The following is a 16977-nucleotide window of genomic DNA, read 5'->3' on the forward strand; positions in this document are numbered from 1 at the left end:
GGCTATTTTGGTTTAAATGAGGTGGCCAGGGAGCCATCAGCTGCACTGCCCAGCGGATGGTCTGGGCTTCCATTTGACTGATGCCTCCTTCCTCAGGACATGGGTAGCTGAGGTGAAGCTCTTGTCTGCTCACTGTCAGTCTCCTCTCAGCAGATGACCCCATCCCAGCACCCATACATGTCCTAGGCCAGTACGCTCAGCAGAAAACACCAAAAAGCTTCAAAGACTTGGATGACAAGCTGCACACAGATTCCTTCCTGCCATCTTGGGAATGTCCCTCTGAGTCCTCCTCGAGGACAGTGGAACATGGACATTCAACGCCACCTCGCAAACCCTGGACAAACTGTCCAGATGCACAGAAGCTTCTGCTGAGCAAATGCCAGCACCTGGGAGGGATGGGCCTGTGAATGTTGCTGAACCATCAGGGGCTCTGTCATGTCCCTTCGCATAGTGCTGTTATCTCTGGGGACCAGTCCCACACTGCTGCACTGGATCATTCTCCTGTCAGGTAATAGTCCTTCAGTGCTTCAGAAGCAGAGCCCTGGGGGACAATGACAGGTGCTTCTTCTCTGTGGCTTAGAGGCTCAGCCAGTGTTGTCCAAGAAGAGTTCCAATATAAAGAACAAACTTAAGCAAGACGGAATATTGGAGGCGAGAGTGATCTCAGTCTCCCGGAGTGGTTCTTCCTTATCAATCGCTGTCAGGAGGCGGAACGGAACTGGGGCAGGGCTGTAGTCTGTATCGGAGTCTCTGCAGCTATGCGATCTCATGTTAAATATTGACTCTGTTCCTGGTTTCCTCATACAACTTAGGAATACTGATAAATGCCGCCATCCTAGAGCTGTTCTGAGAGTTGAATCGAACCACCAGCCTCCAACACTTAGGAAACCACCCGATTACATAGTATTTACTTAGCCAGAGGGTAACAATGGTCACTGTTGAATCTCGGTGAAAGGGAGGAATGCTGGGTGCTCATGGATGCTTGCCGGAAGGAAGAGCTAGAGGAAGCGGGGGTGGTGGTGGTGGTGGGGGTTCAGAAAGGGTTTAAGAGGTGCAAATTCTGGAGGAGCAGGGAACCTCACGCTCTCATCTTGTTTTTCTCTCCTGCAATATGCTCTCACACTTGGATGGACATATACACCCCGCAACAGATTTGCAGCTGTCAGGAGAGAGATAACATGAGAACAACAGCCAGCAGCTGGGCTCGCAGCCCCACTTGCTCAGCCTGTTCCAGCTCCAGCTGTGAGGAAAGAGGAAGACTGGAGCCAAAATCAGCCTCCCCCACCCCTGAGAAAATCCACCTAGATTAGACAGCTGCCTGTTCTGCCTCCTCTCCCTTGGGCTTTCAGCTGGAGCTTGGGAAATTGGATGGGGAGGTGAGGAGCTGGGAGGTCAGGAAATTGGCTCTGTTTATTCCTGTCTTCCTGGAGAGTAAGCAGAGGACCCCCGCCGTGGATCTGGGTGTCTAGCCTGGCCTACAGCTGTTGCATGTCTGGGCCAGGCATCTGTCCTGCTCGACTGTGAGTAGCAGGGGGGTGGGGGTTCCATTCTGTTCCAACTGCTGTTCCCAACTCTGGCCGTGCATGACATGAATCCAGAGAGATTTCCTGCAGTATCCCAGAACAACTGAGTGGGGTCCCTTCAAGGAGGGTCAGGGTGCTGGAACTTTTTAAAATTGAGAACCTGTGATTGGTAAGGAAAAAGTGAGGCTCTTGGGAAGCATAAATCACTGGCTTCTGTGACGTTGGAAATAGTTCAGCTCATGGTTGCCACGGCCAACATAGCTTCAGGAACTGACCTGACAGTGGCATCGAGGAATGAAGAGTAGTCTGACGGATGGGCACACTGAGAACTGGGATCTGGTGGTCTGTGCTCTCTGCTGGAGAAGCCACTGTCCCTCGGAAATCCAGCATGCTTATTACAGAGCGTCAGGGAGGCATGGCTATTGATCTCATATAGCTGAATAAGAAGACAGGGTTTATGGTATTCAACCTCATCAAGGAGGTAGGTTTAGCTATTATTCGTAGGACAATCTCTAGAGGGGAGCCGTCTTCAAGCCATGAGTATCTGAAGGGGGGGGGGCGGCTATGATGGATGATTTTTTGCACACGCTGTCAATGCTCACACTTGCACGCTTGGTTCCTTGAGGAAGGCTTTGCCATTTCTCTCTGAGTCTGAGGCTATGGGGTCCTAGACATGACTGTGCCTGTGTCAAGAGTACACATCCATTCAAGACTTTGGTCACTCAGGGCTTCCGCTGTCTCTGTACATGCGTGAGAACTGTGTGGCCTGGGGGGTTGCGACCAGGCCTGAGTCCAATATTGCTTTCACTTAACATACCACAGCAGGAATGATGATGATGACACCTTGTGAACATGCAGGCCCTGACAGTGCTAGCTGCTATCATTAGTGACAAGACAAGGCTCCTGCCATCCAAGAGCTGGGCAGAGGAACAGCCATGAACCTTCTGAATGTCATCGTCTGGCCTTGGGTAGATAAGGAAGGCCAACTTTCCAAAGGTCCACACTGCTGATCCCTAACCCCTCGATACATCTTAATCCTAAGGCTGGAGTCAGTGCAGTAGCTCCACTTTTAGGCCTGGGTGAGATGAGCCCCACCCTTTGCAGGATCATACTGTCTCCACGAGACATAAGGAGTCAGTAAGTCCCGAGGTTCGTATTCCGGACCCTCTCCTGTGTACAGAGGGCTCCCGCATTCTGTTTCCCCAATGAATCAGAGATGGGTGACTTGCACGGGACATGCCTGGGCCTTTCCTCAGGTCTGTTTTTGAGAATTTGGGCTGGGCTACAGGGGTACACGCTGCTAAGATTAGGGGCAGCTATGCTCAAGGGATTTAGAAAATGGCTTTGACTTTGAAGTATATGTCCAGATGTGCTCTTCTGTGGGCACCTGAGGCTTCTTGTAGATAAGTATATTGAGGGAGGAGGGAAAAGAAAGGGCCTGGGTATGTGGGCCAGAGGCATGTTTCTCTTGTGCTACCAAGTTCTGGGGCAAAATTCCAGGGTAAAAATTTGAGAATTTAAAACTAGAATTTGGGTTTTTAAACTTTTTTTTTTCCCCCAGAGCTGAGGACCAAACCACTGAGCTAAATCCCCAACCAGAATTTGGGTTTTTAGCTCTTACAACACGCCTTTTTTAAGATGGGAAGGTAGAATACATTTCAGTGACTGTTTTAATCTCATTTTATAACTTTAACATAACAGACTGAGTCATTGGAACTTTTGTCCAGGCACTGCAGCCATATCTGCTGGGCGAGTGTACCAATCTGAGGCCACAACTCAGAAAGTGTAGGGTGCTCTGGGTTTTGTGCCTACTTGGCATGATGGCTGGGAGTTCTTGTGCTATGCAGCCCCTAGAAGTTAATCATCTGAAACCTTATCAGACTAAGGAGGAAGCATGAGACTGGGGCCAAGGAGGGTCATCATGGACGTTCTCAGTCTTAAGCAGCTTGCCTTGTCTGGCCTGCAGGTCTTCTCTATAGAGAGCAGGCTTTTGAGTTAAAGTTGCCTTACGTTTCATCTTGACATCCAACACCTTGAACTAAATACCCCAGGATCCCCTTCCCCACGATAAATCAATTGTCCCACATAATACCAGTGTCCACTGGCTCCATAGAGCTTTCTGATGAAGCTCACAGGAAATCTCAGAGGAGCACTGCACCTTACCGCCCTGTCAAAGCCTCTAATCTGAAGAGCGACAATCACCAGCCCCCATGAGCACTTCGGAGAGTAATCTAAAGTAAAGGGATTAGCCAAAGCCTTTGGAGAGAACTCTTATGGCTGGCTGATGGTTGAACATACACAGGACAAGGGACGCTCATCTGGGAGCCAAGACCAGGAGATGGTGAAACAGGAGTGCTTGAGAAGTCTGTGATCGGGTCAAGTGGGCTGTGCACAAGTCAGAGGGTGTGAGTGCAGTAGTTCTGAGTCCTGCGGGCTACAAGCGAGTCAGCTGATTGGGAATGCAGCAGGTTCCGAGTCCTGGACTAGGAAAGTCAGAGAGAATCCTGACAAGCAGGCTCTGGAGCCGTTCTTGTGTCCACCCTAACAGTCTGAGCTGGACCATCTGAGGCCACCCACAAGCAAATATTTTAATGTTATTGATCATTTTTGACAGCAGCTAGGTGTGCTCTGCAGATCGTTCGTTGCCCATGCTGGAGGCTGGACTTTTTTTTTTTTTTTCAGAGTGGGAGTGTTTCGAATATCTCAGAGGAATCAGCCTGAAGCAGCTCCAAAAGGTACCGACTGTGTGACTGAGGACTCTTGATTTCGCCCCCTAGAGTGTGCACGGGCAGCATCTGTGATTTCCTTCCTCACTCTCCAGCTTCTGGCTAGAGCCCTCCAGCATGTCAGATACCCATGAGAGCCAAGGACAATTCAAGAAAGCATCAGACACAGCCAGGGCTTCAGAAGCGCGGCCGCTGACTGTGAGAATGAGTACAGGCAAGAATCGTCCCCATCGTCCCGAGATGCAGATCGCAAGTGGTCACTTCCTTGGCTTCCCCTTGCAGGCTGTCGTGTGATGCATACGACGCCTTTAGAAGCTTAGTCCTAGAAATATGAGGCCAGATGATGGCAACCTTCCTCTTAATTTGATTGCTTTTCACTAGACAGTGTGGCTCGGCGCGGCCCTCTTTCCTACGTAGCGTTTGTTTCGTGGCGCAGCCCCTCCCCCACCGGCCTCCCGTAGGCGCTCCCTCTGCCTCTGTCTAGCACTTGAATAAGAGCAAAGCAGATGAAGTCAACGCAGGCCGAACTGCCCGGGCCAGATGTTTCTGCCTTTTCCTAATACACAATACCAAGCTTCCTCTGCCTTCACACCTCTGCCCCAAACACACATCCTGCCACCACCACCCCCCCATCCCTGCCACATGCCTGCCCAGCATGGGGGTGCAATGCAGGAGAGAGACACTTCTTGGTTTAAATACATCCTTCTCCTAGTCATAATTCAAGTCAGACAACAAAATCTTGGCTTGCATTCAAAGCCAAGCCCGCCAGTACCTCGACTGCAGGATTCAGAGGAGCAGGCAAGCAGGATGAATCTTTGTCCGCTAAGTTGATCTGCACTGGAGCGGTGTCCACACCAGAGTGCCGCAGTCCCTTTACACCAACTCTCACAAACTGTGGCTTTCGTTTGTCTGATTGCACTCGCCCGTGCAGATGCTTGGGAAAGGGCTCCCGAAAGCTGCTGGGAAGAGGCCTGTCCCTTTGAGTTGTGCTAAGGACTGGATGGCTGAGAGGAAGTGGTTGAAGAGCTATGTTTCTAAAGACAGACTAGCCGCAAACCCAGTCTCATGCTATAATTCCGGGCCGTAGAATCACTCTTTGCATCCTTATTGTCACTGCCTGGGGTCTTCACACTCTGGAGACAAGGAAAATGGGAGAGTGTAAGAGGGCCAGCATCTCTCTTGCGTTCCCTTGTAAGGACCTATGGTTCCTTGAAGAATGCTATCCTGGACTCAAACAGTACACAAGAGCCAAGCGCTTTTTATTCTGCAGAAGTCTGGCATGTTGGGGTCTCTCATTACCAAGGTAGAGACGCCCCAGTGAGCTCACAGGCCCAAATTAAATCACATTAAGGGAATCCTGGCGACTGGTAGATGACCTCTATGCTAATCCTTGGCTCTATCTCTAGGGACATTCCAGAACCATTGCTGGGGCCTGGGGGCCTGGAAACTATTGCTGGGGAAGTCTGGAAAGTGTTGCTGACCCATTGCCCTTGCCTCAGGCCAGGTGACAGAGCAGCTTCTGAGGCCTGGACTTGCCCAGTTCTTGGAAAAAGAGATTTAGGCCTAGTGTCCTGAACTACCAATTTGAAGCCTATCATGGAGTCAGCCTAGCCTGTCTCACCCTGAGAAGAGCATGGATTTAAACCAAGGCACTCTCGGCATTCAATCCCATTGTCTTTCCAGCACAGTAACACAAATATGGCCAGATCCAAGGGGCCTTTTGGTCTGTCCATCAGGATTCTATCCCCATAGGATGCTCCAGCCCCCTTTACCAAGTCATCATCACCATGGGGGCATATCAGAAAGACAGTAAATGACAAGCCCTCCGTACTTTCTGAGCTATGCAGGTTGCTGCTTTCCAGGTAGTGTGGATAGGGTTTTCCCGTCCAGAGAAACAGATGTCCCTATCAGAGAGGTCCCTTCATTTTCTGTTTGTACAAGGAAACATTAGAGGTGCAGCTCTCCTACGAGAGAGCCAGACTGCCATCTGTAATTCTCCATAAGGCTCAGCCATCTTAACTAAGAGACACTTGACAGTCACTTCTCCACCACTTTTGTCATTTACTGTCCTTTTGACATGCCCCTTTGGTGATGATGACTTTGCAAGCCAGTGTTTTCTCATGCTACCTTTGGATGGAGCCTAGGAAACCTGGGAAGGTCAGGGTCCTGTCATTGAAAGAGAAAACTAAAATCTAGCAGAGAGAAGTATGTTGCTTAGAGCCACGACCAGAAATACAACAAATACTAGCAGAGTCCAACCTGATGCTTTAAACCCAGGGAGCTGCCGCTGCGGGATGAGGGCAAGTGGCACCCCCACCTCGCTGTAGTTCTGGGTCCCTCCGCCACATAGACATTTGGAGCTTGGTTTGTCTGTATTGAATCAACATTCTGCTCTGTAGCCCAGACTGGCCTTGAACTTGTAGCAAACCTCTTGCCTCAGCCTCCTAAATACTAAGATTACAAGGACACAGAGTTTTAGCGGGATTCCATATAAACGTCTCTTCTTCCTGTTTGTTAAGGCTTTATTTCTTCCTGTGTATATGTGTGTATGTGTGGTTTGAATAAGAATGGCCCCAAGAGGGGGCTGGGGATTTAGCTCAGTGGTAGAGCGCTTACCTAGGAAGCGCAAGGCCCTGGGTTCGGTCCCCAGCTCCGGAAAAAAAAGAACCAAAAAAAAAAAAAAAAAAAAAAAGAATGGCCCCAAGAATGGTTTATGTATTTGGATGCCTAGGAAGTGGTGCTTTTTGAAAGGATTAGGAGGTGTGGCCTTGTTGAAGCAGTTGTGGCCTTATGGGATAGGTGTGCCCTTATTAGGGTGAGCGTGGCCTTATGGGGTAGGTGTGGCAGTAGAGGAAGTGTGTCACTGGCTTGGGCTCTGAGGTTTCAGAAGTCCATGTCAGGCCCAGTGTCTCTTTTCCTGCTGCCTGTGAATCTAGATGCAGAACTCTCAGCTACTTCTGCACAGCGGGTCTGTTTCCAGGGCACCATGCTCTCATGATGAGAATGGACCAAGCCTCTAAGACGGTAAACAAGCCCCAATTAAATACTTTCTTTCGTGAGTTGCTGCGGCCGTGATGTGACTTTATAGCCACAGAACACTGACTAGGCTGGCGTGTACCCGTGTGAGTGAACGCCCACATCTGCGGGTGTAAATGGAGGCCAGAAGAGGGGGTCAGACACCCCGAGGCTGGAGATGCACGCTTCTGAGTCACCTGACATGGTTTTTTTGGGGGAACCAAACTCCCGATGAGAATGTGGCCTTCTCTTCAGTGAGCCGTCTCTCCAGCACCTCTCCGTTGTAGTAAGACACCGACCGAAATTAGCACGTGGGCTAATTATACACAAATGACAAACCATAAACCGGTTTTTGTTTCAATCAAAGGCTAAGTCAAACTGAGTTAGTTCGTTTTGAATGTGTGGTCAATAACCAAACCTATTTTTACCTCTAATATTCCATAGGAATGTGATCTCTGGACAGCAAACAAGGTTTTTCTGTCCCGTGCAGACAGCACTCTGATGGGACAGTACCTCTTTGATTTGTCAATGTTCTAGTAAGTGGACAGGGCCAGCGCAGGGGTTTGGGCAAACCTTCTTCAGAGTCTGTTACTGGACCAAATGTTAATTAAGCTTGAACTCTCTTTGATCCTGAAAGGGCCAGGCTGCAACAAGAAAGTGCAGAGGAAGAGAAGAGCCATTTACGGAGCGGTTAAGGGTTTAAGTTCCCTCTGTGTGTCAGGTCAGCTTTCTGCATGATCTCAGGTATCCCCCATCCACCCCAGGCCTCAGTTTCCCCACCTGTGGGAAGGAAGACGGGGCCAGATCCTCTTCAAAGAGCTCCGCTGTTTCCACATGCCGTCTGACTTTGCTGTGTGTGCCAGTCAGAGCATGAGAGGAGAAAGATCCCCGGCGGAGGGAAGGAAGGGTTTATTCTGAGACACAGATGACTAAGAAGAAAATTGCTAATAAGGAGAGAAAAGAAGGCTGGCCCTTGCACAGACCTAGATTGTTATAGAGTTGTGCTGGCCTTGTCCTGTGAATCTCCAGCGCTCACTCACTCAGCAGCAGCCAGTGAATGCTTCATTATGGTGCTGGAACAGCCTCTGGCAGAAGTGGCTATTTGCAGAGTCCATCAGAGCAGTCCCAGGGAGTGAGCAGCCTGAGCTGTCAGCTTTCTCCAGGCATAGCCAGACTATGTCTAGCACCAGGGACCTCCCAGGGAGACCAGAGCAGAGGAAATCAGGTTGGAAATTCACTGGCAGCCCACACTTGACCCAATGGAAAGTGCTGACCTGAGAAAAGGGAATGTCACAATTTGGTCAGGCCAGACAGGCTGTGCCGTTCAAACAAACACACTGTAGTGAGGTTGCCTCCTATCCCAGGCTCTTCTTAATGCAGGGCACCAGCCTACGGCTTCCAGGGAGGAGATAAGTTAGAATCCTTGCTCCCTGTCCTTACGAGAGTTTACAATCCAGTGAGAAGAGCAGAAACAGCAATGTGGCCATGTTCAAGTTTGCCAAAGGCCATTCTGGATGTAGGTGGGCTTGAGGGGCACCCAGAAATTGATTCTGACAGATGGTATATAATTGACTGCATTGACCAACTTGCTGGGAGTCCACAACACCTATGAGACAGGATGGTAAGGCTGTGTTCTGCTGTTTCATGGTTACAGCCTGGGAGTTTAGGGCTCTACTGAGTGGACTCAGCTCTTGATTCATTCATAGTTTGACGGCACTGTTGGGAGGGGTAAAAGGTATGGGTAGTTGCATAAGTATGTCACTGGGGTACAGCCTTGGCCTTGGAGCTACATTTTACTTGACATCTTCCTCTTTCCCATTGCTTCCCAGCTGCCGAGGTGTGAGCTGTTGTGCTTCTCCGTGCCTATGGTACCTGGATGGACCTCTGAAAGAACAAGAGTGTCTCATCGATGCCAGGTATTTTGTCACAGATCTACAAAACTAACCTGTGGTAGGAGGGAGAAAAAGGCTCACAAAGACGAAGAAATGTCTGCTGAGTTTCGGAAGATAGTGAAGTTTTCCCAAGGTAAAGGAGGCATGGAGAAACATGCCTGTGTGAAGTCCAAGGGCAGGACAGGCATAGAGGTACGAAAATATAGGGTGTCTGGAAACCTGTTCTAGCTCTCTCTCAGAGGCTAGGGAATCATGTGTAAGGGTTGAAAGATAAAATGATTTGTTGGAAGCTTTGTAAGTTGAACTGCAGCTCTCCCAAAGAGAAGTCTAAGTCTTAATCTCTAGTGTTTGCATATGTGATTTTTTTTTCAGAGATAAGGTCTTTGCAGATGCAATTGGCAGGGAGGTCACTTTAGTGTTTGTTGTCCTTATCAGAGGAGGACATGACTCAGTGGGTACAATACCATAGGAAGACAGTCTAGAGATTTGAACAATGCATCTAAAAGCCATGGGACACTAGGAATAGTCAACAGCCTCAGGAAGCCATGGGGATGATCAAGCATGGATGATCAAGAGGAGGAACCAGCCATATCAATACTGTGATTACAATTGAGAAGTAGTCTTTTATTCAACCAGTAGTAATTTGTCCCAACAGTTCTGGAGACTCATACTGTAAGCATATGAGTTAGTCTGAACTGTTACCGGACACCTGTGTCCCAGGGATGCTTCTTATAGAAGTAGTAGAAGGGCTTTGGGGCTTCTGAAACTAGGGATGCAAACATGTTCTTTTAGATGGTTCAGTGGTTAAGAGCCCCGACTGCTCTTCCAGAGGTTCTGAGTTCAATTCCCAGCAACCACATGGTGGCTCACAACCATCTGTAAAGAGATCCGATGCCCTCTTCTGGTGTGTCTGAAGACAGCTATAGTGTACTTATATATAATAAATAAATAAATCTTTAGAGTCGGACTATTCACTCGGATTATGTATATATACACTTAACTATATTCTATTTTCTCTTCTCTTTTTGCTCAGGAAGATACATTCTCTGTAACTACCTTGGATGTTTGCTATTCTGAGTGACTACTTTAACTACATTTGAAATTTGCAGAGACTGTCAAAGAACTGCACAAAATTCCTGTAAACCTTTCTCCCAGCTTCCCCAGTGTTAGCATCCTACAAAGTTTGTCGTTGATACTAAGGCATTACCGCTGCGTCCTGAGCCATTTCTGTGCCTTCTGTGATAGGCCTCTGGATTGTGAACTTGCCTGCTCAGATATTCTCCCCTTTCTTTTAGTCCAGAGTTGAAATGCACTCACCTAGAAAACAGATGAGGGTAAGTCTTTCTCTGTCATGAGGACCAACTTCCAGCCATCCATCTGCATCAGCGGACTCCCCCAAATCTAGACAAGGTGCTCCTTCTAGATGACCCCCCATATGCTCCTCTTTCTCTACTCTCTGTATACTTTGCCACTTTCATTGGTCTTCTCAGTAGAACTGACTGTTGGCATTCATTGGTTGTTTATGGGTTGGATGGATGGATGGAGTCATTATGTCTGGAGTTTTAATATCCTGTTGGCACCAGAAAGATGGCGGCTCACCTACAAACAGAAGTGTTGACTGCTGGCGATCCACGACCTTTATGGCACAGAAGCTCAGTTACAGTACAGGTGGGACTTAGTGCCACTTCCAGTCTCATTCTGACCATCTACAAAGAAGAGAAGGACAAGCCTCGAATCGCAACCTCCTTGAGTGTAATATCTGAGAGAGTTCCTCAAATCTAATGGTTCCCAGACTTAGTGGACTGACTCAGAAGCTCCAGGGACGAACCTGGCACGCTGCCTGATTAATAAACTTGCTAGCTGATGTGGTAGCCTGCAGGACCTGGTTCTGATGCAAGAGCTGGCACCGGAAGTCCTTCTGCAGGCCAACCTGCTTACTCTACAGCGTGGGACCACAAGACTGTGAAGGTGCATGCACGCTAGCTTTGCTGACCTCTGCTTCTCTTTAATCTTTGCTGACCTCTGCTTCTCTTTAATCTCGCAAGGAGCTGCTGAGTTGGAATGTAATATACAGGCTAGATACTAAGATGCTCATTTTAGGAGTTCATAGAGAACAGCATATACGGGCCAGTTCTCAGTCTTCACACTCATCATCCTCAGCCTCACTTTGTACAACATAATAGCAGAGAGTTTTCTACAGTGAATCCCGCAGTAGCATGTCATTAGGATCTGATGGGTGGGTGGCAGACACCTGAGTCCTGATTTTAATTTACACTTGTAGTCCCTGTCTACTGTGGCTGCTGGGTATTGGCCAGCCATTACTTCTACGTACAGGACATAGCAGCTTTTATTACTAATACAGCAGGGGTTTATAGTCTGAATTAGATCTGTCCTAATGTTCACACCTCTCCAAAATTATACCTCTCGGTAGAAGGAAGCCAAATTGCAGTAGATTCTTCCACTCTTCTGAAAGACCCGATAGTCTGTAATGGTTTGGCTGGTAACTTACTATCTGGAATAAGAAACACTCTAGGTCAAAGAGTGGCCTATACCCTGTCATCCCCTCTCTCCTGGATGCACCCGATCACTAGTTCTTTGGCCAATCGCTGTGACGTTTTGTCTATAATGCAGGGCCATGCAGAAAGACAGCATAACTTCCTTTTATTTTTTAAGATTTATTTTTTTATACATGTCTGACCGAATAGGAGGAAAACTACTCATATAGGCCAAAGGAAGGTAACCTGTCCCTTGAAGCTGAGTTATAGGAAGTTATGAGCTGCCCACTGTACCTCCTGGGAACCTTACTTGGGTCCTCTGGAAAAGCAGCAAGGCTCTTAACTAATGAGCCATCTCTCTCTTTCTGAAGCTGTCAACCCATGTCCTCAGCTTTTGATGGGAGGGAACATGGGAGGAGAAATGAAGTCCTGTGACCTTGACAGGTGAGAAAGCGTTCTTCGTCACATTTTGACTTTGGGGTGAATTGGATTTGCAGACGGTGCTTTCAACCGGATGTGACAAAGCTCTTTCCTATCTTGCTATTCCAGACTCCGTGCCAGATGCTAATTGATTGAGCGACAGTGAAGCAACTGCAGAGCATTCCGAAAGCTCGAGAATTGCCTGTGTTGTGTTCTGTAGTTACTTACTGAGCAATAGCTGTACTGGGCCAGAGACATAGCAAAAAGGTAAGAAGGAGTCTTGTATAAAAGATCTCCCACTCCGAACTATCTATAAAGCAGGACAGATGATGTTGAGTGGCAGAATTCAGATAATTCTTCCATCGGCCATCTGTTCATCCAGAAGACTGTGTTTATTATCCTGGACAGAACCAGCACACAAAACTAAGAAACTAGTGAATATAATTAATTCCAATAAAGGAACGTTCTGCAAAGGGAACAATCCCAGTGTGGATAGGATGCTGGGATTTTTTTTAAAAGCCTCTCAGATTTTGGAAGACCTCTTTAAAATGGTGACATTTGGTCAAGGAGAACATATGAGGTGTGAAGGAGCCAGTCATGTGAATTACCTGGATGGAGATAGAAACTTTAGTCAAAGAGACTCCCAAATGCCAAGGCACTGGGGTATGAGTCATTTAGGAAAGGGTGTGATGGCTGTTATATCTTAGTGGGAAAAGACTGGGGCCTGAAGGTTTGATTTCAGGAGAAGGCATAGACTAGACCGTGACGTGTCTTATAAAGCTTTGTTTTAAATACACTGGAGGATGGCTCACTGGGAAGGCTATTTTCTGACATGCTTTCAAAAGTCTGTCCTACCCCCTCTCTTAGCAATTCATATAGTCAGTATACAACATAACCAAAAGTAAAGATATAAACCCAACCTCGCGATGGACATTTATAGAGCCACCCAGTATCCAACAGTATGAGCCCCTGTCAATTAGGAACAGACACTTAACCAACGTCACACATTGGCCAAGCTGTAAAAATAAACCAAAATACATTTTAAGCAAGAAATCTTAAAGAAGGAGTTCCGTATACCAAAGAAACCAGACATAAAGATCAAGGAAAGTCTCAGTGAAGCCCATTGGTTTATACAATCAAGGCGAGTTAACAATTATAATTTAAAAGGAACCTGTTAGAGTTGAAACAATAACCATGAGAGCAAAAATAAAGCATGCCTCAAAATGAAGAAAAAACAAACAAACAAACAAAACAAAATGAAAAGAAAGAAAGAAAGAAAACAAACAAAGCTGAAAGAGATGTGTCAACACTTGCTGCTCTTGCAGAGGACCAGGGTCTGGTTCTCAGTATAGATGGCTCACAGCCATCTATAACTCCAGTTGGAAGGAACTGACACTCTCTGCTGGCCTCAGCAGGCACCAAGCCACACGTGTACTACACATATGTACATAGAGACAACACACACACACACATGTATGTATGTATAAAATAAAAATAATGAACTAGAAAAATAAAAAAGGAAGAGAAAAGCTGGCAAAGCCCTAAATTGGTTCCAAGAAAACATTAATAAAATGTATCAGCCTTTATTAATACTTGCGATGGTTAATCTTAATGCTCCATTAGCTCAGACTGAGAGATTCCTAGAATTATAAAGCTTAACTTCGGGTATGGCTTTCCAGCAGGGATTAGCAGGGAGCGTACAGTAATTAAAGTCAAGGACGCAGCCTTCATGGAATAGCAGTAAGAGAAAGTCACCTAGTGCCTGCGTTCTCTGTTCTTCCTGAGTGCATGGGTATTTGTTTCCTCTTGAGTGCATGCGCTTTCCCTCTTGAGTACACAGGTCTATACTTCTGGGTACATGGTCTACTCTCTTGTACGTGTACATGAATCTGTCCTGAATGGATAAGTCTGTCCTCCTGGGTACCTATGTCTCACCCTCCTGAGTACATGGTCTGTCCTTCTGGGTGATGCATGCGTTTGTTCTCCTGAGTGCCTGGGCCTACACTCCTGAGTGTACACATTTACTACTGTTACGATTGCTTGTGTGGATCAAATGCCAGCTCTTTCAGCCTTTCAACATGGACCACGCCAGCAACTTTCCAAAGAATGCTCAAACTTTTAGAGTAGGATTGTATCTGTGCTTCTGCTCCTTCTGATTTTCTGCTTCTTGAACCAAGAGGCTGCCTGGTAATTTAACAGCTGATTGGAGATGGAACAGAAAATATACACGGTATAGTCTCCATTTAAAGAAAAATCAATTCACAAACGTTTGCAATATTTCCATTGTTCAAATCGTTATGGAATCAATAGCACACATTTCACACAGATTCTTAGAACATGGAACAACATTTTTCAATTTATTCTGTGAGACCAACATAAACTGTAAGGGAAAAAATCTGACGCAGACATTTTAACAATAGGATACTATCTCTACTGCATAGATGAAGATATAGAAATTCAGAATAGTGAAACAATGTGGCCCAGTCCCCAAGACTTGGAGGTGGCAGCCCAATACTGAATACCCAGGAGAGTAGACTCATGTGTCCAGTCAGAAAGACCCATGTAACAGAAGTCTTTCTCTTCTGTGCTGCTTTCTAGAAAACGGACCCACAGTTTGGAAATTACAACCCTGAAGCCATAGCTAGAGGGGCCAGGGCCAGAAGCTGAGACCCACAGATCCCTCTCTGCCTCTGCTGTGGAATGTGCATGCTCGAGTCTGTACACCCAATCACCGATTGTGGAAGGCCCCATGTGGATCTTCTTTTCACGATGAACAGCTGTTTGAGGCTAGAGATATTGCGTGTGGTTCTAGAAAGCCCTCTTCATCTCACATCTGGTATTGCCTTTTGGGCCAATAATCCTGTCTAGTCCATTATGGATTGCTCGGTGTAACGGATACGGCACAGAAAGAATGCTTGAAGGTTTTAACAGCAGGGTAAGTCCCTGCCAGAGGCAGACGATGGCTGCACACAGCGGGTGGGGGGATAGCTGTGTTCTGCACAGGTTGTACCTACACAGAACACCCAGTAGGTGCATTAATAACTTATGTTACTAGTTAACATTCAGATCCACAGCATGACTCTGCATTTATCCTTAGTCAGAATTTGAAAACACCAGCTCTCAAGGATGGATGTCTTTGTCATGATTCAAGATGGAACTCATTAGCTAGAAAGAACATAGGAGCTCATGTCCCAGTCTGGGGTGATGTATTGTTTCTTTATGACCTTGCTGGGCTCGTGTCTTGATCTGACCTCGACACCTCATTGTGCCCTCTTGTCTGGTAGTCTCCACCTCCTGAACATTTCATCTCACCCATGTTGCCGTTGTTTGGGTCTCCTTCTTAGCTTCATGGGACATAGCTCCTTGCACATTCTCGGCCCCATCTCCCTCAGTCAGCTTTCCAGGGCATCACCGAAGCGTCTGCCTTGCTGCTGTGTTAAACATACTGGTACGACTGCAAAGTCTGGCCTTGGCATGTACCGCTTGCCAATGTGATTCTGCACACTGAGCTGCGGGGCTCCCTTTCTCCCTAACTCCTCTTTCAGTCTTCCCTCCTCGACTACAGAGGTTTAGTCTACCCCAATACACAGGGCAGAAAGCTTGAAGTCTGTTCTAGAACCAATCCAGGAAATCGTCGCCTTTCCTTCTGAAGAGGACCAGCCAGTGAGCCCTCCCTGCCCACCATCTCTTGTGCTCTCATCCTGATCTCAGTTTCCCATCTCCCACTTGAAGGATAACAAGAGCATCCTTATGGCTGCCACTGCTGCCTTCACGGAGCACTTGAGTAGCTCTTGGTCACCGTGGGGGGTTAAACTCTGCAATCCCTGTTCATACCCGACACTCAGCTCAGTGTTGAGCACAGGTCTCTGCTTGGCTGGCAAATCCCATTCCACTAGCTTTTCTGTTGTGGAAACCCAGTTTCCAGGACTCTTTCCCTACTCCGGCCTTCCAGGGTCTGGTCATGTCGCAGACAACATCCTGCCTCAAAGTCTTCTCTCTGGAAACTGTTCTCCTGCATATCTGCAGGGCCCACCCTGATATTTGTACTGGAACACCCTCCCCCTCCCTCAGGCTCATGCTCTAAATGTTCTGCCTTCAGTTGGTGGCGCTGTTCCACCAGAGAGGCTCCACAAGTTGACTGAAAGAAGACTAGGTGGGAGAAGTAGACCCTGCAACCTGAAATCCCCTGAAACCTGGAGCCCAAATAAACCTTTCCTCCCCTGAGTCGTTTTGTCCAGTACTGTGATCAGAACAAGGTAAATGAGGTCAGCACACGCACCCTCGCTTCTTTCACAGCAGGACATTCCCTCCCTACCCAGTAAGTAAAAGGTGACACCTTCCACTCTGTCCCTCTGTGGGGCTTTGAAAGAAAATAACTCCAAAGACTCACGGGAGTGGCATCATTGGAGGTGTGGCCTTGTTGGAGTAGGTGTGGCCTTGTTGGAGTAGGTGTGGCCTTGTTGGAGTAGGTGTGGCCTTGTTGGAGTAGGTGTGGCCTTGTTGGAGTGGGTGTGGCTTTGTTGGAGTAGGTGTGGCCTTGTTGGAGTAGGTGTGGTCTTGTTGGAGTAGGTGTGGCCTTGTTGGAGGAAGTGTGTCACAGGGGTGGGCTTTGAGGTTTCAGAAGCTCAAGCCAGGTCCAGTCCTCTTCTCTCTCTCTCTCTCTCTCTCTCTCTCTCTCTCTCTCTCTCTCTCTCTCTCTCTCTCCTCTCTCTCTCTCTCTCCTCTCTCCCTGCTGCCTGTGGACTCTTTGTAGAACTCTCAGCTCCCTCTCCAGCACCATGTCTGTCCATGAGCTGCCATGCTTCCCACCATGATGACAACGGACTAAACTTCTAAATCAAAAGCCAGTCCCAGTTACATGTTTTTCTTCATAAGAGTTGTTGTGGTCATAGTGTTTCTTCACAGC

General features: G+C 47.6%; 1 long non-coding RNA gene across 3 annotated transcripts; it reads left to right on the top strand.

Moving 5' to 3' along the window:
- The first annotated feature begins 801 nt into the window (after positions 1-801).
- LOC148002656 (uncharacterized) lies at positions 802-16294 on the top strand. 3 transcript variants are annotated; one of them, XR_015633755.1, is made up of 9 exons: positions 802-922; positions 1152-1376; positions 7709-7800; positions 7902-7985; positions 9094-9180; positions 10190-11124; positions 12023-12095; positions 12201-12338; positions 14670-16294. It is a non-coding gene; the product is annotated as an uncharacterized LOC148002656 (long non-coding RNA). The 3 variants fall into 3 exon arrangements; XR_015633757.1 differs by lacking the exons at positions 802-922; positions 7709-7800; positions 7902-7985 and having other exon boundaries at positions 1152-1520; XR_015633756.1 differs by lacking the exons at positions 802-922; positions 1152-1376; positions 7709-7800; positions 7902-7985 and adding an exon at positions 7071-7273.
- The last annotated feature ends 683 nt before the right edge of the window (positions 16295-16977 follow it).

Source organism: Rattus norvegicus, chromosome 11 (genome assembly GCF_021556685.1).
Source record: "Rattus norvegicus strain SHRSP/BbbUtx chromosome 11, alternate assembly SHRSP_T2T, whole genome shotgun sequence".
NCBI lineage: Eukaryota > Metazoa > Chordata > Mammalia > Rodentia > Muridae > Rattus > Rattus norvegicus.